The sequence below is a fragment of the Telmatherina bonti genome (genome assembly GCF_933228915.1).
Source record: "Telmatherina bonti genome assembly, chromosome: 15".
Classification (NCBI taxonomy): domain Eukaryota; kingdom Metazoa; phylum Chordata; class Actinopteri; order Atheriniformes; family Telmatherinidae; genus Telmatherina; species Telmatherina bonti.
In genome coordinates this window covers 24542121-24564380 of record NC_136613.1, presented here as the reverse complement: position 1 = coordinate 24564380, position 22260 = coordinate 24542121, and the positions used below count along the sequence as shown (strand labels likewise).

The window sequence follows — 22260 nt, the reverse complement described above, 5'->3', positions numbered from 1 at the left end:
GTCCAAAGACATGCATGTTAGGTTAACTGGTTACTCTAAATTGCCCATAGGAGTGAGTGTGAGCGTGAGTGGTTGTTTGTCTCTGTGTGGCCCTGTGATGGATTGGCGAGCTGTCCAGGGTGTACCCTGCCTGTCGCCCAAAGCCAGCTGGGATAGGCTCCAGCTTCCCCGTGACCCTGAATTGGATTAAGCGGTTCAGAAAATGAATAAATGAATGAATGAATCTGTTCTACACACATAAAACTTCAGGGCATGGTTGACTAATCCCAGCAACTAATTCTAGCAACGATGCTAATGTTTCTAACTAGTGGCCTCTGTCAGAGCATGATGAAAATGAAAGTCATGTTATAATTAAGAAATAAGCAGATGGCTGGTTTAAATGGTCACATATTATTTAACTATGTCAAATGTCAAGTGTGTGTGTGCGTGTGTGTTTTGGTTTTGTTATGTTTTTTTTTTTATTATTATTATTATTTTTGAACTTTTTTTTTTTTTAAAAAGACAAAACAAGAGTCATCATAGCATTGTCTTTTGCTGGCTGGAGAGAGCTAACAGGTCAGGTAGGATGAAAGATGGATGCTGAATTTGATGTTGATAGAGGCCATGTGACTGGGAAATGGAAAAAGTTCTGTCGTGTGTCTTTAACTCAATAAAGTTCATATTGTCATGTTAATGACAGAATATAGGTTTAAGGTTATAATATAGGTTGAACATCATGACCTCAATTTCCTTTCATGCTCTGGAAAAAAACCACTGGAGAACAAAAATGAACATCTAAACTTTTACTTTTTACAAACATCATTAGAATAAATCAGCAAAACTGAGATGAGTCAATCTTGTCCTTAAGTTTTATATGTGGACCAGCAAACCACTTGTTGATATAAGCAGCTTTGCCTTTTCATCTTCCCAGGAAGCAAGAATACATGACTATGAGCAAATATCATGTAAACTCTTACAGTGTTTTTAAAAAGACCCAATTATTGATGACATCCATATTATTTTCACACTTTGTGCTTGGTAGATGGGGCTTTGTAATTCTGGAAGAGACCATCTTTATCAGGATGGAAATCTTTTATCATTTGAACAATAAGATTATTAAGACTATACTTGAATTGATTTGGAGTGAACCCAAATTCTGTCAACAAAATGTCCCAGACAAAAAAACGTGAGTAAAAGAGCTACAGCATATACATTAAAATGATATTGGCCATTTAATAGAAATCGGATCCTGAGTTGTGTGTGTCATCCCTAGCTTCCTGCCTGACCACAGCTAGTGAAACCTAACTCAACACTCTGTAAAACGTGCAATGAAACCTCCCTCACCCCATTATAAAACGCTAAAAAGTTTTAGTGTCCCACGATGGTTTAAATTCTCAGAACCATGGTCAGCCTTAGGAGGAGTCACAGTGTGTCAAAACAAGGAATTTCTGGTTTTTTTCTGCTTTTTTTTAAAAAAAAAAAAAAAGAAAGAAAAAAAAAACTACACAATGCAAGCATATTAAATTGTCAAAATAGTGTATTTATATTTTGCGACATGCCAAAAAAAGTATGCCCAGCCATTCTGCACTGAAATTCAAAAACCGAACAATTAGTCAAGCTTCTCTTTTCCCACAGTCCGCGCAGTTTGTTGACATTGTCAGTGTCAACAAACAGTCTGGAAGAACACAAGAACATCCAATCAATTAGGACTTATTGAAGGAAATTCTCCCTCCTTTTTGGAAACACTGGTTAGCATTACTTTGAGTTGTTTTTATGAGGAATGGCAAGAGCAAGAAAGGCTCTCACTGTCGTCATTCATCAACGGAGAAAGTGGACATTCATCATACGGTTGCCAAAGAGTCTAAAAGAATGAGCTGTCGCGGCCCATTTAAGCTTGAACCACAATTTGAATGCTTTTGTGTATCATTTCAGTATTTAGCAACAATATTAAGACCCAAGTATATTGTTTCTTTTAACTTGGGAAATTATTTGTAATTAGCGTAATAGTGAATATTTGGAAAGTTGCATAGCTGGATGGACTGTCTCTCACTTTTTTTGTTTTGTTTTGTTTTGTCTGCCACACACAGAGACACACACATATACATGCGTTGGAGTCCCCCCTACCACGGGGGCCAGTGACAGGCTGAAAGGCGAGAGTGATGGATGGGCAGGACTTAATCACCTTTAATCAGCTACGTCCTTGAATAATGATGAACGGCCCCTTTTACACAGACAGAATGAGTAGAGAAAGAAAAGCTTTGAGAGGAGATGTGTGCTGCCTTCTCTTTGTTGAATTCATAAGTAGTGGCAGATGTCGTCCCTCCTCCTTCTGGTCACCGTGTTCTCCTGCTTGGCTCTGGTGGCTCTATTTATTTTTACTGTATGACATATTTATGGTGCATTTAGCTAGGATTGTGTGATGTCCTCACTGAGCTTTGCAGATTTTTGAGGTTCTGTCATGTTATCTAATGGCTAATTTACTATAGAAATGCCATGGCAACAAAGACAGAAACCGTATACCATTGCTTTGTGTGAATCCTCAAGCTAAATGTATTGTGACAAAGCAAGGAAGCTGTTCCTCTCAGTAGGTTGAGTGTGCCTTTGTCGGCCTTCATATTTGATATTTTAGCAAAATATTATAAGACAAGAAAATCCAAATTACCTCATAAACTGATGACAATAATATTTACTGTAGAAATCAAAGAGTTTTAAATGATCCCAAAACAATGTTAACCCCATTTCTGGCCCCATCCCTCCCATTCTTCCTCAAACCACCACAGGCTTGGTGTGGTTGACAGGCAGCTGAAGGGCAGTGCTGTCAGGGAGGCCAAAGGCTGAAGCGTGGGGGGCCTGGCGGGGCAGCTGAGCCCCAGCACAATGCCATTACAGTGGGGATGAGGACTGCATGAATGACCTGAGGAAATCATGGGGCCAGCAGGAATGTTCTCCTGCTGAGCGAACACATGGTATTTTACTCTACAGCAGGGTGATAACCCTCACTCTCCCCAGTAACAGCTAGCCGAGGTACTCCATCATTTAAAAAAATAAGAAACTGGTGAAGAGACCTTATTGCAGGAAGATACAGGACGTGGCATGGCTACACGTAAACAAGCATTACAAAGCTCCACAGAGGTCACAATTTTTACAAATTATCAACTATCAACAATATTTGTCATTGCTCTCTACTGACGTGCTTCATAGGTATCTTTTAAAATGCTAAATGTTCCTCTAGGAACAACTGCCATAGCCAATGACCCTCAGAACCATGCAAATCTATGAACTGCCCTCATATGAGGAACAATGAGCCGAATTTTGGTAATGTCCTCTTGGCAATGCTTCAGATGCACAGAACCAACAATCGAACAACAACGATCTCTGATAGAATGATTGAATCTCAGTGCACCACAAGTCTTTTACAATAGGAATTCAATTGCGAGCTAAACTAGAAATTCTGTGCTTTTCTGACATTTGAGGATAAATTAGCATTTAGAAGTTTGTTTAAATATTATTTTAGATTTTACCAATGGCCATAAAGCTAAGATTTTTTTTTCCGTTTTTACACTTACCATTACAATCGAATGTGAAGCTATGAAACTTACATACAAAACAAGAACAAAAAAAAGAATGAACTTCTTTTTTTGTTCTGTTTTCCTGTTAACTTGGATGATTTTATGTAATAATGATGAGTAGCACAGTGCCAAAATGATTTTGTTTTTATGTTAGTGGGAGTTTACTTTTCACCAAGCTCTTTTCAATACTAAGGTGGCAAAGCATACGTAAAATATGCTGCTTATATTCATTAACATACCACAATACCTTCATCATGCTTAACCAATAATCAACATCAAATATCAGCTCAAATAGAGAACACAAGCAAGTACCATACACAATATATTGAGCATAATGATTGTGAAAGATTAATATTATACATGCAGTAGAAAGTATTGGTATGATTTGGAGATCAGGAAAGCATTACAAAAAATTATTTAAAAAAGCATTTTCAAAAAGATTCTTGTAAAATCTTAAAGCCTAAAACGTACTTAATGAACTAAACTGTTGTTTATAAAACATGATATAACTTATAGAACAGGGAGAAACTGAAAGCTCTACCTTGTACCACGTTGTTCTCTACAACATTTCTCTCTGTATGAATCAAGTGTAATTCCAAATTATTGCTTTGCATGTCTGTACAGACATACTTAGGTTTTGATGAGAGCAGCCTAGAAAGTTACTTTCAAGTTTAATTTATGTTTGCAATATATTAAGCAAACTAGTTATATGTTGAAACTAGTGTTCAAAAACCATTTTCCAACGATAACCAGATGTCTGGGGTCGAGTGCAATTAACTGAAAGTGATGTGGTACGCTTCGTCTAATTCAGAGTTCCTCTATCCTCCCCTGGATTGGAAGTATCTTTTGAGCCAGTAAAACCCTTCTTCTCCTTCCTTATTGTTTTTATAGGCCCATAAATAGTCCAGGCTAAATTAATGAGGCCATAGAGACAGTGATGGAGGAGTGAGGGTATAAAGGAATGAAGACATGAAAGGAATGATATATGGCATCATTATAACACAGCACATCTCACTTTATGTTAACGCTTGGCTTTGGAAGTAGCATGTTTTAGCTTGTGCCAATTGTCGTTTTGCCGTGCCAGAATGTATAAACATGTACACACATGTACACATGGAGGAACAAAGATTTCTGAAGCATCTCATCTACATGTACACACACAGTCTAAACACACATGATGATGGCAGCGAACACTGTCAAGTGGCCAAACATGCAAAGATAACAGAATTTATAAAAAAGTTTGGAAAAAGCCTGACTCAGTTGCACACCATCATAATTAGCTCAATTGCAGTTATGAGAAATGAAGATAGAGCCCATTCTTTACACACCTGGGGACAATTTATATCCCAGTATCCCAGTTAAGCTGAGAGCTCTGGTAATTAACAGTGAACCTCTGTAAGCTGGCTGATGGAGATCTCTGCCATGCCACATTGTTTCAACTGAAAGCCCATTTCTTCAAACCAAAATGTCCTTTTGTTCACTGAAGCGTCCTCACGCTAGGAGGAGAAAATCAAAACTGGTGTGGAAAGAACTAATTACTGCGAAACAAAATTGTGTTTTTAAAAGTCAGAACTAAATAAGTTTTTGGCTTTATGTTGGACCCAAACTACATTTTTGTGCTCCTGAACATAAGATGGCTTCTTAAAATATCCTAAATTTGTTTGTTTTTTAAATTACAACTAACAAATATTCAGTAGAAGTCCCATGAAGGTTTTATCTATTTAACCATTATAGAAATCTCAGTATACCAATCTGCACCCAACTTACCTGGTATTGACAGTACGTTTGGTACGGATCCTTTAGGTACTATTTGGCAATGCACAGGGTACCCTTTAACCCTGAGATTTCACTCGCAGAGTAGTTTGACAGACTTAAACAGTGGCCTGAAATAGATGTGGCCAAATGTGCTCTGCAGGTGACATCACACTTACACAATGCTCATAAGAGGCTTCTTAACCTTCATAAATGCGTTTAATTTAGTAATATATATATATATATATATATATATATATATATATATATATATATATATATATATATATATATATATATATATATATTTCTATGACAGAAAAAAATATTAAAGGTGTTCAGTTATTAATCTACTATTTTTATCTAATGAAACAATTGGCCAATGTCTATTTTTTGCTTTTATTTTAGTCATCCACAAAAGCAGTTCATCATTGATTTTGGTACTTCTTCAACACAAGATCTGTTGCTGCCAGTACCTTTTAACGGCTAACCTTTTTAGCCAATCACCAATCAATCAATAAAAGTAAGGGTCAAAAGTTGGTTCCCACTGAATCTAATGGGAAAGTGTGTCCAAAGTTTTGTCTTTTTGACTGGTAATGTACCCAGATTTGTGAAAAAAGAAAAAAAAAAAAAAAAAACACCTGCAAGGGCTGAGAAGACACAGGGGAAGAGTTTATGCTGTGTGCAAGTTTACTTATTGTAACTTTAGTGCAGAATGCCTGGTTAGTACACAGGGTTCCACTGCTCTCCATCTGGTGCAGCGCAGATCACTCATTACATAATCATAAATGAGTGAAGCAGAAAGTTCAATGCTTTTCAAGTCCTATATAGAGCGATAAAAATCCTAATCTATTTCCCTCCTCCATGAATATGATTGAGAACTTGCAATACATTTTTCACAATAAAAGATCTGCATGAACGACAAAAATATAGTACCAGCCAGGTTGAACACATTTTCTCCCAAACTCTTGACTGTATGTTTCACAAAACAACCTCAGGCTTATGATGTACACATATATCGAACACATAATAATGGCAGATGAAAGACATTTGCTTCATAATTAAAAGGTGTGCACACCTGTAATTGATGCCTGACATTGTGATTAACACCCGATTTTGCCGTTAATGCGATGCGCTGCAATCTATCAGCAATCAAGCAGCCATGTCTCTCTCACACACTTTCCATCTCTCAACCCTTAAATGTCTGTATGTGTGTTGATGTGTCACTCAGAGAAACATTAGCATGGTAAGTACATGCAGATGGCAGCTGCAGCCAGTAACCTTTCTGGAGCCATTTACATGTAAATCAATGGATTAATTGGCTAAACCTCATTAGAGTTGAGGTCTCATCAATACAACACACCTAAATTACCCTTACTATTGAGCTGTCATCCCTAAGTCACCCCCCACAGCGACACAGACACATGCAAAAAGTAATATATGAGAGCTCTTAATCTCACTATTCATATTATGTTGGTGAAATTCTCTGCAGTTCTGTTATTTCATAAATAAATATTCATTGGGTTGTTTTCCTTCTTCCTTACTAGCCACAACACCAATTTAGCATAACCAAAAATGCAATTTCACTAAAATGGAATGCTATTTTTCATTCATTAATTAGTATTCATTATATTCACACCAACATTTGCCAGTGCTCTCCTGAGATTTGAATGTTTGGAGAGTCTCTGAAATGGCACTGAGGTACAATGGCTAAAATATCAGCATGTTTGAACAAAATGTCAACAAAATGTTAAATTAAATTTGAACACAAAGTATAAAGTAGTGCATAAATTAAAATATTACATTAAATGTGCAGAACAAACAAAAAACAATATTCAGATTTCAGCAGAATGTTCCATCCAACATCCACACATCTGTTTACATCAACAACAACAAGCCAGCAGAAGAATCAGGAGAAAATAGGCAGAAGTCTTTGCATTAATCAGCGTGACTTTTCTAACATTTCTTGAGGTGTTGCACTTTGGCATCGCCTGCAGGTGCTGAAATTGAACTCTTAATATCCAAAGACTAGCAGAGCGGAAGAAATGGAAAATTGGTCGGTTGTATCGCAGGGCGTGGACCAGTCTACCTTCACCTTGACAAATGTCTGCTGCCATCCATGTGAACAGACAAAGGTAAAGGGAAATGAATTGGCGGAGGTGGGAAATCTGTGGATGATGAGTACAGTAATCTTGTTGGACACTGCTGTCTGCCATTTTGCTCAACTAATCTTCCAGCCCTCCATGTATATTTGTGAACGAATGTGTGAGCGTGTGTGTAATCTGCAAGAAAGGTCACTGCTCATCTCCAAAGCATCCTTCAACCTTTAAAGGTTGGATCCTTTGTCGTGGTGTAAGTGACACTCATCCCGGCCTCTCCAGAAGAGAGGCTGAGACAAACAGTCACAAAGAGGCCTTTAGTTTGAGGAAAGAAGCAGTTTTGGCAAAGAAAATGCGTGTTGGCAGTCTGGTATTGATAAATACTAACCTAAAAGGCTAAGATGTGTGAGAAGCCTCATCAGAAAGCATGATCACAGTACATTCCAGAATGTAACATTGTGAGAATCTGTTGACAGAAAAGCAACATGATATTCTTTAGTTTCCTTTCATAAGTGCAGAAAAAAGATTTATTGTGTTGAGATTACTGGAGAAACAACGGTAATGTGTAACTATGGAGGCCTCAGGTCCTAGGCTTATTGTACAATACAAGCCCTAAGATCTATTAGAGTAGTGATTTACTCCAGAAATAACTTAATAAAAGTAAAAGATGAATGTTTTTCATATAAAGGCATAATAGAGTGCCTCATTATTATCTTTCTGTTTTTTCATCATCAATGTTCTTCATACCCAATGTCTGCATATTGTTTTGGGGTTTTTCATTTTGAGAAAAAAACAAAACAAAACACAATGTTCCACTAATAACGCTGTGAGTTTCCCTGATCTTTGTTTATGTGGCCACATGGGGTCTTAACCTTTATTAACTTGTGGGTAAAATGTACTGATCTTGTGGCCAGAACTAATAACTTGCTGATAGGTAATAATGTGTTTTTTTTTTTTTTTCCCCCACAGTTTTGTCAGGAATGGGCCTTACACAAAACAGCTGGTAATTACAGACCTGAATCTGTTTAGTTTTTTTTTTTCATACATTTTTTAAACCTGTAAAGTACAATGGGGGACTTCACCGTAACCCTGCTGTCAGAGTTTAAGAGAATGTGTGAAACCCAGACAGCTATGCAGCTCTAACCAGTGCCTTAATGGTCCATTTAGAATCACAAAAAAACTTAACCTGTATGTTTAACCTTCATGAAATTAAAACAAAGGATACAAAAAAAAAAAAAAAAAAACTGTCGTATACAGTATAAAGATATAGATAGAAATACATTTTTTTTAGTTGTCCTTTGTCAAATAACTAAATGCATCTGTGGAGTTGCCCAGACTGACTCAGTAACATGTATACTGATGGGGAAAGCACTTGTCTGGTTCTTGGACACACACATTTTGTTTAGATACAGGAAATTGGTGGTGGGAGATAAAAAGTGCAAATTGTTTCCAATCTAAACCACTTAACATTGTCAGGGAAGAACAAAAAAAGCCAAACGCCAAGATGGGAAAAGATGCATGCACGCGCACAGCTGTGGGCCTTTAAGATGGTCCAGTGTGGTCTGGCATTGGAATCTTCACACTTGGTTGCACTGGGAATGCACGCTTGTGTTTAGCATTCAGAGTGCAGGGACAGCTAAAGGCCTGATCACTGAGGCCTGACTGCCTTTAATCAGCACACACTGACACATACTCATACGTGTACTTGACAGTAAAGCATTTCTCACACGCAAGTAACCCACTTTTCCCTGGCAGATGCACACATTCACACACACACACACATACACACCGGACAGCATGTCGTTCCATCTGACGGCATTTCTAAGTTAATCGCTATTGTTGAAAGTAAAATGTCACCACACGGCTTCTGGATGGGGATGGCTGGAATATGTCGTAAATGAGTGCAAAGACCTTTAACTTTATTTCTATCATCTCTTGGAGTAAAATGAACTGAGGATGGATGGAGTCTGGGTAAATGAATCACTGTCATCTGAGGCAGACTTAAACTTAACTAAAGGCTCTGAATGAAGTTTTTTATAGTTAAATTTTGAGTGCATAAACAAAGTCAACTTATTTGACGATGTGGCATTTAGAAGAAGAAGAAGGTAAGGTTTAATCTCAAAACTCTCCCATTTTTTCTAAATCAAGTATATTTAAATGTTTGGTTTCTTTTTTGTTTGTTTTTTTTACTTTCAACCTAGTAAAGCATTGAGTAAATCACTTTGGGACCTAATGTTTTCTCAGTTAAGTGAACCATATAATTGCTGATGACTATTTGTTGTTAACAGCAAATCAACAAAGCAAACCTGGAGGCAGCCATGTTTTTCACACTAATTACACTGAGCATGAGGGTGTAAGAGATTAAGTGATTCCGTACCACTTCCGAGGTACACTGAAAGCAGAATCAGGTTTTGGTTCAACTTAAGGCCTAACTATGACATCATCTGATGTCATTCCACTCATTAATTTTATAATGTGTTTAGTGTTGATAGCAAGCTCTGGCTCCATTATGAAAATAACTCCTACAATGCACATTATTTCATGGAGTGCAACATATTTTACACCTAATACAACCTAATCTCAAAACAACTTTTTCACAATAATATTTTATTATTATTATTATTATTATTATTATTATTATTATTATTATATATACATATATATATATATATATATATATATGTATATATATATTCTCCTCCTTTGGACCAAGCAAAGAATTATTCTTAAAAAACAGAAGGCAAATAGCCAGAATAAGAAGCTATAATGTGTGAAAATGGTCATATAAATGTACACAGAATAAAGCTACAATTGAAATGTGAAAAGTTTGGAGCAAAATAATGAATAAATCCACTGCAATTGTATTCAGAAACTGTGTGTATGTGTGTGTGTGTGTGTGTGTGTGTGTGTGTGTGTGTGTGTGTGTGTGTGTGTGTGTGTGTGTGTGTGTGTGTACGTATATGTGTGCGTTTCAATGAGAAGTGCTTCCTGCTGTAGTAAGCGTTTGGTCTTCCTCCCCTCTGTTCACTTCTGGTTTACTAATGACCTGTATATATTGAAAGACATGCCTCTCACATTCATGTCATGCCCTCATTCTCTATTTCGCTCTGTCTCACCCTTACACACTTAAGTGAATAAAGATCCCAGAGGAGCACTGATGCCTCAGCTCTTCCAGACCTGATTAAAACAGAAGACACAAACAATATTAACACCAAGGTTAACACGGCAAGGTCAACAACACATAAGCAAACACAGGTACAGACCAATAAACAGATTCAAAAATACAAAGCGAGCACAGGTAACCCAGGGATCAGGTGCTTCAGGAACTGATTAGTGCAGTTATTTCTATGTGAAAAGAAAAGCAAGATGAAAGGCTTTGTGAGTGTGAGTGATGATGGAAGCCCCGTTGTTTATTTACAATTTTGCAATATCATGAAGCCCACAGTAACATGCTGATTTTAAAACAACTGTACAGCATGTTTAAACATTCCCCGAAACAAAATCCTTTATTTTCAGTAGGGGGTTTATCTTCATTGCTACTACCACTACCTTCCAGAGAACAAGGCTATAATTACAGCTTGATGAGATGGCATTATATTGTATGACCCACCACACTTTAGTTTTTGAGGTAATCAGGCAAGTTTATTGTTTTTGAAAGGATTGCAGATCTCAGGTACCCCTCTTTGAAAATCAGTAAGTTCATAACTATACTCAGACAAAATCAATCTATGTTTTTTTTTGTAGTTTTTGCTTTTATCTATATATAAAACATTTCAGTCTGTAGCTGTGTTTCAGTAAGGACAATGTGAGTTGCGCACTCTCTTGTACACATGGCTGAACATGAATTCTTTCATGTACACACAGTTGTTGTGTTCCCATCAATGCTGACTGGAGCCACAGACAATCTACTACAGTTATTTCCATCCATCCATCCATCCATCCATCCATCCATCCATCCAGCTATCCATCCACCCATCCACCCATCCATCCATCCACCCATCCATCCATCCATCCATCCACCCATCCATCCATCCATCCATCCATCCGTTCCATCCATCCACTCATCCACCCATCCACCCATCCATCCATCCATCCATCCATCCACCCATCCATCCATCCGCCCCTTCCATCCACCCATCCATCCATCCATCCATCCATCCATCCATCGATCCATCCATCCATCCACCCATCCATCCACCCATCCATCCATCCGCCCCTTCCATCCACCCATCCATCCACCCATCCATCCATCCATCCATCCGTCCGTTCCATCCATCCACCCATCCACTTATCCATCCATCCATCCATCCATCCATCCATCCACCCATCCATCCACCCATCCATCCATCCGCCCCTTCCATCCACCCATCCACCCATCCATCCATCCATGTCATTGGGTGAGAGGCAGGGTACAACCTGGACAGGTCACCAGTACTGCAGTTATTTGACATGACATTTGTCAAGCATACTCAAAAATCAGATTGTGGGTATTAGCAAGTCTTTAAATTAGTGTAAAATTACATATACATTTAGGTTTAACAGACTGGCATGAGCAATGTCACAAAGACCTTGTCCACCCTGTTATCTGTGAAGGTGATGTAAACTTGTTTTTCAGTGAGGACTGTTTCGGTACTCTGAAGACTGATGAGCACAAAAAGTAATGCTTTAAACTTTAGGAACAGTTTAACAGTATGTGCTATTTTATACTCATCCCAGAACCAAGTTAACAAACTCAGAAAGCGAGAGACTGTCTGGACTTTATTGTTTTATAGCTCTTTTCATCTCATAGTTTAGCATTTGAGAAAAGGGTAAATGGATAAAAATGAAGGAGAAATATTAAAACCCTTTGTGAGTGAGATCTCTCTGATGTTCGAGTTTCAACAAGGTGTTACAAAGATAACTGCAACAGTTTCTACATTAACAGATTAGGTGCAAACTGCAGCATTATCACTAGATTTCCATGCTGTGCTGTCATTTTCTATGCTTACGATCATTAAAGAATCCAGTGTGTGTTCAGATGGAAAGCTTTTCATACACTGACATCTGTGATGTAGCAGAGCAGCAGATCAGACAGCTGTTGCAAAGCAGATATTTATGCAATGATGCCTGGGTTTTTCAAAGTGAAATGACACTGAGAGGTCTCTCTTCGCTGAACTCATCTCAGCTGCACAATACCATGATGCTTCTGACAACAACTCACAGTGTCACCACATGCCTACAGTGCTTGTTCAGATAAGTGAGACACTTGACAGCCGCAGCCCTTAGATGTGACTGAGGTTGCAAAAAAGGGCAACGTTGCATCTTTAGAGACAAGGAAAGCAGTCATTTTACAAGACACTGTGTTTAAAGCAGAGATATATCTATCTTTTATTCCTGACTTTCAGACAGAATGTCATATAGGCTTAACCTGAATATCCATTACATGCAATGACATCAGTAGTATTAGTGTTAGGATATGGATCAGGTTATGACAGTATTACACATTTTTTTTAAGTGCAATTATTTTCTTTCAAAGCAGACATCACAAACGTGCAGATAATGTTAAAAAAAGAAAGCTTTTTAGCAGAACACTATCAAAAGTAATTAGAGGTGGGCGACCTGACAGTCTTGCACTGTTGGAAACAGCGTGGCAGATGAAGAAAAACTGCAAGGGGACCAACATTCTGTTAGAAGCATCAACACAGAGAAACAAATCAGCACTTCAGCTCTCAGAACAAAAACAGAGCCAAAACAGGATGCGGAAATTTGAGAGTCCGGACCTTAACCGAGAGTTCAAGTGCCGGGGTGTGTATTCTGGCAAATGTGTTGAGCTAATCATGCAATCATGTGAGTTTGAATAAATTTATGAGTAAAGTCAGGTATCAGATAGTTGACTGAGATTTTTCCCAAAATACAGCCAAATGGTCTTCTGACCAACTCGTTCATTCCTGAGAGTAATAGAAAATGCTGCAGACAGCATAGAAATGTTGAGGAATGCAAATGAGCTGTTGATCATGCTGCAGCTAGACTCTCACAGAAAGATTTACAAAGATTCCAAAGAGACTATATACATATATATATATATATATATATATATATATATATATATATATATATATATATATATATATATATATATATATATATATATATATATATATATATGTTAAAACGTTTTGTAAAATGAAGTTTTTACAAAGCAAATCATGCACCGAGTTTTGCAGGAATCACTGGATTATTTTCATTACATCAGCCTAGAGGCAAATTATTTAAACATCTTGAAGGCTCACACGAGAGAAAAAAAAATAAAGAAGCAATGCTGGGACAAAGAAAAAAGAAGTGTTTTGTGCCAAATACTTTTCAACAGGAGTCTGTATCCCAATGACAGACAGATTTTTTTCCTGTCTATTCTCTTTATCTCTTCCTTCTTCTCTTTGGCTTCGCTCTCTCCAGCTTGCTCCCTCTCATTTATCAGAAATGACAAAGTGACTCCTGTGTTCTCCTCCACCATTTCCCTCACATCTTATATGACACATGTATCCAAACATTCAATGTCTGTAGGACAGGACTTTTCCAGTTACGTCCGTCCGTCTGTGCTTGTCTGCCTCTTGACATGCATTCATACACAGTACATGCAACATGTAACATAAATTGCATTCATCAGTAATTCTTAAGTTATCAGCATTTACTGTTAAGCACCACATTATCTGCATGCATGGCAATGCATATAGAACACAAATACACAAGAAAGAAAGATAAAATTCCATGCATTCTCATACCACATGCACACGTGCACCGATGAACACACAAACACGTCTGTGAAGACACCATTGTGGAGACATTTGGTCAGCTAAAGAGGCCTCTCCTACAAATAAACACCCCATTGATATTGATCCAGATCCTCCATTTCTGTTGTAAGTATGGTTCTCTGTGCTCGTGTATGTTTATGTGTGTGTGTGTGTGTGTGTGTGCGTGTGTGTGTGAGTTAAGTTGAATTCCTGAGCCTGTGGTTACCAACAGCTTTGAAGTCCCAACAGCACCAGGGCCTCAGGGTGACAAGCTTACCCACTACCCCCAGCCTGAATTGGAAGGCCCATAAAGAGAAAAGCAAACAGGCAATAATACCCAGAATGAACAAACCTTTTCTGCATCCTTGGCTACAGCTTCCTTGGCTCTTGATGCCAGAAAGCCACACTCTCACACAGTCACACATACACAAAATTCATCGATAGAGGCTGCCTACACTCAGATAAAGACAGTGATTTAAGAAGGACTAACACAGGAATGACATCAGACATACAATATGTTCATTCAAGATGTCATGCAGCAGCAACGGCATAAGCATAAGAATGTACACCCCCCCTCCCCCCCCCATCTCGCAGACGTGTCTACCCCACACTGTATATAAGCACATATGCGATCATTGCTTAGTTTACTCCTGAAGTGAGCACCTTATACATTTAGACCAAAGCTAAATATAATCTCTAATTAAGGCTGCGTTCATGATCTATTTTGTCATCACCGCGCAGCTCTGTTTCCCTCCTGGCACACAGATTCCCCTCCTGGCTGCTGTATTGTGGAGTGAGAGTAAATATGATTACTCCAGGCTTATCAGCATGAATTAATTAGCTATTCATTTATTTATTAAATTATTTTTTTCTACATAACTTCATAGAGATCATCAAGAAGTCAAGCAACTTTGGGTGGTAGTAATGAAAATGTTGTTTAGGGAGGGGGGGAAGGGGACCACAAGCCTTTTGTCATCGCTTTCCTTTTTGCCCTGCAATCAGCCACATCGCAGCTGCTTGCAAGTCTATAAAAACATGAACTACAGCAATGTATAAGAGGTAAAGAAAATAAATCATGTCACTGGGAAAGGGGGACGTATTATGAGATATAAATTTATCAAAAGTAAGAAGGGTTGCAGGTTTGTTTATCTGTAAATGTTGCATGATAAAAATGTCTCAATATTTTTCTTATTTTTATTTCCTTTGTGGCATGAGTTTGAATCATCAAACAACTATCAAAAAGTCAAATATTTTCTTTTTCTATTTTTTTCTATTAATGAGTACTGGACTGGTCACCAGTGGGCTGAAACAGAGACAAACAACTGTGTGCATTCACTGTAAATTTAAAATCATCTATTAATCTGAAAGACATGACATTAGACCATTGGAGGAACCTGAAATACCTTGAAAGAATCAACACAGATTAGGGTATCACATGCGAAATCCACACAAAAGCAGTTCGCGGCAAGTTGAAAGTCAACGTATGTTACGTTTATCTTTACTCTTCAACACAGACTTAACCCTATCAGGCAAGTTTTCCTATTTATTTTGTTGTCTTGGGGATATATACTGAAACAAAGGTTGCGTCAAGACAGGAAAGTAGTCTTGAATGATCTGGAGGTTTGGTGTAACTTTAGGAATATAGATGATATCTGTAGAATGGACGCTCCATCTCAAAAAGTCCCTAAACATTCAATGAAATCTTCTTTAAAATGAGCACTCAGTTGCCTTTGTTAGGAATGAGTTTGTGTTTCATTTATTTTGATTTACATAAATATATGTGACTAAAAATCCTGGGGGGATGGGTGTGGTTTTAAATTTGGCAAGTATAGTATGATATTAACAATTCTTTATTCAAGACCTTTTCTCACTGGAACACTCGGGGTTCATCCTTATACATCGAGTTTCTTCTACTTTTTCAGGTCCAAAAGAGGCTCAACGCCAAGGAGCTCGCAGCCAAAATACTGCAGCAGCAAAAGCCTCCACACTAAGTGAAACTGACAAGAGAAGAGAAGTCTTAAGGAACAGAACACCAGAGTTATGACACAGCCACATACAGTCGGCTCAGCCAATCAAACACACACAGGATAGATTAAACTGATGTCACTGCCTGGATTTGGTTGAAAATGTGTTGAAAGGAAATCTATAATACTCACACCACGAATAATCAAGGTGCCCTTCAACAAGAAATACCCAATAGTAACACTCTTCTGTTACACGCTATACTGCTCCTATTGTAAGTGTACAGTAACGTCTTATCGCAGCAGGGTTCTGATGGGAAAATGAAGAAAAAGACCCTGGGGATGTGGTGAACTGGATCTATGAGGACATCAACACAAAGACCGGTGTGTGTGTACAGTATGTAAACACATGTTTGAATATGGAGACAACAAGACTATATGAAGTACATTAGTTCAGTGCTGACCTGACTAGAAATTGTTACTGCAATCACTGCAATGCAGCGGGGACAGACAGACAGACAGCACCACTGCTGTGTGTGCACAAGGATTTCAAAGTGTTTGTGAGTGTGTGTAGATATGACATGTTTTTATGAGAGCTGGGTGGTTATATAATGGCCAACAAAAACAAACAAGAGTCCTTCCAAGGGACAAGAGAAGAGCCAACAGCTCCATGAGTTTACAGCACGAAAGCTTTACATTTTAGTGAAAAAAAAGAAAAGATTTTTTTTTTTTTAAAGGAGGGGGGGGGGTAAAATAACAAGCAACAGTATGGACAATGAAAACCACAGCAAAATAGTGACAATAAACAAGTTAAATCTGCAGTGATTTTTCATTCCATTCATAGTTTATAATGGATAAAATTAATTCTTTTTAAGGCCTCTTTCATTTCCGTTTCACAGATTACATATATTTTTCATTCTACTCAGACTTAAGCCAATCCATAATATAACGCTTGACTTCCATTACCCCCCCCCCCCCCCCCCCCCCCCCCCACCCCCCCCAAAAAAAAGGCAGTAAAGTTTTTATAATCACTCCGAAGAGATTCCAAAACTAACTCACAAGACATTTTCATCACAAATAGAGCATTTAATAGCTCTGGTGTGGTCGGACCAATTTCTATGAAGACAACCTCAATACCTTTACAGAGAATCATTCAATTCATTATATATTTATGCAATATTGAACAGATATTGTCTTATTGTCAACAGCTAAAGTCAGTTCAGGCTAAGCCGAAGCATTTCATTGGTCAATCTGATAGAGGATTGCGTGACAGCGTCAACAGAAGATCTATAATGTGAGTTCAGACTGTCTGCTTGAAAGCCGAGCAATTCCGTGCAAGAGGGCAGCAGCTAAATCACTTAAGCTTGAGAGTGAAGAGTGATATAAAACATTTGACATGAGAGGAAGAAAGGGCTTTGAACCAGCGGCCAAGACAATCAGCCATGAAGATGAGCAGAAGGGCAACAAAGAGGTAGGAGGGCAAAGAATGGAAGAAAACGCACTTATATTTGGAAGACTGATGCAGCAATCAAAGGAGAAAAATTTCAGAAATGTACATACTGTCTTGATAAATCTGGAGAAATATATAAAATTTTCAATTTCTAGACAGAACTTTTGGATTTTTTTCTAAAAGTGAAGGAAAAGTTTGGAAGTCATGTTAAACTTTACTAGCCAGTGTTTTTTTTTTGTGTTACTTATTGTCTGAAATTTAATGTTTGAATGTGAAATTTTATTTTCATACATAAATATGTGTAAAAATTTCTACCCAAAAAAATCAGAAATTAGACCATCAATTTACAATTTAAAAAACAGTTTTGTTTGCTGAAATGTTGACATTTTTTTCTGAAATTCTTGTTATAATAATAATAATAATAATAATAATAATAATAATAATAATAATAATAATAATATGAAACTACATAAAAGACTAAAAATAAAATAAAATCTCAATGTCAGTTTTTGTTATACGTGTATATGTATATGTGTGTGTATGTAAGTGTAAACGTATAAAGGCGAAACAAGAATCTCTCAGATTTATATTATTTATTTCTAAATAAATAAATAATGAACATTAAAAAAAGATAAAAAAACAGAAAATATATTCAAATACTGTCTTTTTCTCCAACTACCCTCTAAAGTAGAGCATGCTCTGGAGTCAACATCTGAAAACTAAAAGAACAGGATTTTGTCCTCAATTTTTGCCAAGTTCTCAATTTCCCCTAACTTATGATAATAATAAAAAAGAAAAGAGAAGTGATCCGTGCAATCCTAGCCACTCTGGCTCAGGCATGTGTGACACCACGCTTGTGTAAAAAGATTTATTCTGCACTATAATTGTAATTAGCTTTGTGGGGCTGGCAAGTTTCAGGATTGTGTGTCTTGATAAATCCAGCAAGAATGTAAACCTGGGTCTTTCCTCAACCTATAACAGAACAGCTGCTTGCACTAGCAACACACACACACACACACACACACACACACACACAAAAGCTTCTCCCTCACACACACACACACACACACACACACACACACACACACACACACACAAACAGGCATCCATTTGCTGTTTTAGGATCAAATTAGAGTTGCAGGAATTTTACACTGATGGTAGATAGGAGCTGGTTCACCTGCTCCAGTCTGTTGTATTGACAGATGAAAGACTGACTTAGTGAGATTAGATCTGACCTCACATTCAGTGTGGAAAATCCGAAGGCTGCTCACAAAACATACAGTAATCCAGATGATGACTGACGCTAGCGTACAAGCTGCGGAGGCCTAAAAAACCCATGTCAGCTCACAGAGTTTGTCCCTGATGAAAAAACACGATTACATTCCCCGTTCCGATAAGGATGAAAAAGATCAACATACCTTCACAAGAAAGTACTCTGTATCATTCTCCGACACACTGCAGCCATCAGTCATACACACAGAAAACAAGAAGGCACACACTCACAGTAGTGCAGCTCACATAAGCCGACCCATTGCCTCAGCCAGACAGAATTCATGCGTTCTTTTGAAGGCGCCACTGAAAAAACATCCTCACTTTGAGTATCTCTAGCTATTCACACAAGTACATTCACACATGCACACACACACACACACACACACACACAGACACACACACACAGACATGGACACATTTACAGCCCAGCAAGACAATGATAGTCTAATGCTAAAGTGTACTCTATTAAAGCCCTTGAACACACTCTGGACTCTGTATAAATAAAGCCAACTGCTCTCACACTCTTACAGACTCACACACTCAAACTCGGAACTGAGGCTGTCCTAAGTGGAAGACGCCAAGTTCATTTTAGTTAAACAACAAATGTTTCTCACGATTTTTCTAACACGACTGTATTCTACTATGATTTATTGTATAATTTTTCTGATAAAAAAATAAAAAAGTTTCCTGTTTATCTACAGCGCTTTTCACCATAAATCATCAACATGTGAGAAAAGGTTATCTAAAAACCAAAGAAAAAAATGCTTTAGGTCTCAGTTTGCATTTGCTTTAAAGTCTGTGACATGTGAATAATTGAGCAGCAGTAACTTAAACATCTGTTTCTATCAGCTTTAGCTGAGAGTAACACTGTAAATATGTTTTCATCTTCTCCCCACTTTTTGTACGTATGAGTGACCTAACCCCATTCAACCATCTATCTGTTAACACAGAGGGCCTGGAGAGCAAACTGCATGATGGGGCCCCTGACGGCTGTACACGGGGGTTGTGGGGGCCTGTTGGTGCAGCTGTCCCACTCCATGGTAACATAAGACCTTATTAGAGTCCATTAGACCACTCTGAAACTAATAAGAGATTGTCAAATACATCCAAACATTCACACAATTCTCAGAGAGGCAGGAAGTGACCAGAGAGTCGTGGAGGGGAGGACGGGGGTCTGCCATTTGTCTGCACGACATTGTGCTGTTGTTTTAATCTCATGTTAGGTCAAATTTAGATTTAAAAAGTAAAAAAAACTAAGAACTTGAATATTAAATTACAATCTAATGAATGCATTTTTTTTTCCTTTTGAGGTGTAGTCTACAATGTAGACATGCGATACAATACCTCTGAATGTGAGGAGAAAATGTAGCCCTCATTCTAATGTGCATTTTGTTAATGGGACCTTCATCTCACAGCTCTTACTAAAATTGTCCTTGCATCTGGACAGTTAGACAGACTCGTCTGGAGTCTACAGCTCCAGAAAAAGAGCCTCCCCTGGCCCTGACAGCAGGGGCTTGACCTGGTAAAATGCCTTTGATCTTTAATTAACACTGGGCACGCCTCAAGAGAGGAAAGAGCTGATGAACAAGGGACCATTTGGGACAAAGTGCAAATAACTGGGAACTGGCAAAGACCGATTTCTTTGTTTTAAACTTTAACACTGTTTTAACTTTAAAGCCACAGTGGGAAAGCTGCAGTGCAGAGGTGACTGTTGTCAAAAATATGCTGCGTATGGTTCTTCAACCGAGGGGGAAGTTTGCTGAAACCAAAAACAAAGGGAAACATGGAGAGCTGTGTGGACCACAGCCACCATCAACAACAAAGTGAATGTGACGCCTTGTAACACTCGCAGCTGGAGCTTCACTCTGATCTGTCACTGTTGTTTGAATTTTTCACAAAGAAAATAGCATAAACAAAAGCAAGTAAAGTCCAAAGTCAGCAAATATATATTATGCTAATCAACACTTTATAATAAATCCAGATTGGAGAGAAAATACTGTGGTGGAGTTGCGACACAAGGTTGTGTCCTTTAAAGGCAAACATTCCCAAAAGGGACACACTAAAGCTCAGTGTCAGAAACATGTTTTCCTTCTCCTGGTCTGTATATTGAAAAGATTTTTTTTTTTTAAATGCATCTGGAGGAGATTTTGTAAACCTCCAACTAACTTCAAAGATTAGCAACATGGAAAAACCAACCAAAGACCAAACAGCCAACTTATTGGTAACCATTAAGCTTTTTTCTCCTTGTTTCCTTCATCTTAAACAACATCATGAAGTCTGGCTTTACATAACTGCCTTCTTTTAGGGATATTTTTCTTGTTAGAGTGTGCCAAGAAGGAGGCATAAACTATTTGTTTCAGTGTTTTGGCCCACATAAAAATATGCATCCCATGAATAGTAAATCATATTTTTGGAGAAGGGTAAAAACATTGTTTGATAATTATAGTTTAGTATTTGTGTAAGTTTAATCCCAGAAAAAAATAATAAAATGAAAAGTGAACTCTTGAGCCAGATAATTGTTTTATAAATGAAGGACAATTTGAACATAAAGGCAAATTTCAGAAACTGGTCTTAAAAAAAAAACACATTTGTAAAACACATATAAAAAGGGAAAGTTAAATATTTTGAGAAAATTAAAAATAAGCCGTGACTTTTATCCAGACTTACAGTTGATGTTGCTGCAAAATTTCAGATGAAAGGCCCCTCTAACACTCATCTTTAACCCTTTGACCCCACTCGTCATTTGATCCCAAACGGTATAATAAAACTTCCCACTGGGTCTCGTTTACTTAATGTTTGTTTGGTTCAAATGATGAGAGTCAAAAATGGACAATCAAAAGATAATAACAAATTTTCCTACTAAAAAAAAAAAAAAAAAAAAACATTTCTGACAAAAATAACCCCCCCCAAAAAAAACAGGTGCGGTTCAGTTTCTCAGGAAATTTATCCAAAAACTAACTCAAAACATCAAAATAGATCTGTTCAACAAATATATGATGATTATGTAACAAATAAAAAGAGCAGTTATGCTGATTAGAAAATGAAAGGCAAAGGCTTTTTGTAACCGTCTCAAATAACGACCTACTCTTTCACCAGCACCCACATCCATCACCACAACTATCTCATTATTCACCAACCACGTCGGCCCACTCCTTTCTTCTGCGTTATCAGACCCGTCTTTGCAGCTCTGGTTAAGATCATCCCAAAGCTAATGATGTGTCAAAGCGAAGAATACTTCTGATCACTGTATGCTACACCCTATCGCTGAAGGACCTGGAAAGCTCAAGTCCACAGATACCGTGGGATTTTTTAGGTTTGTTTGAAGGTCTCACATACAAAACGCACCCACACACACACACACACACACACACACACACACACACACACAGATGCGTACAAAGACTTTGTGTT

General features: G+C 37.8%; 1 protein-coding gene across 5 annotated transcripts in view; it reads right to left on the bottom strand.

Moving 5' to 3' along the window:
* epha3 (eph receptor A3) overlaps positions 1–22260 on the bottom strand; it is a 112845-nt gene that overhangs the window by 69133 nt on the left and 21452 nt on the right. The gene's annotated exons all lie outside the window — the stretch shown is intronic.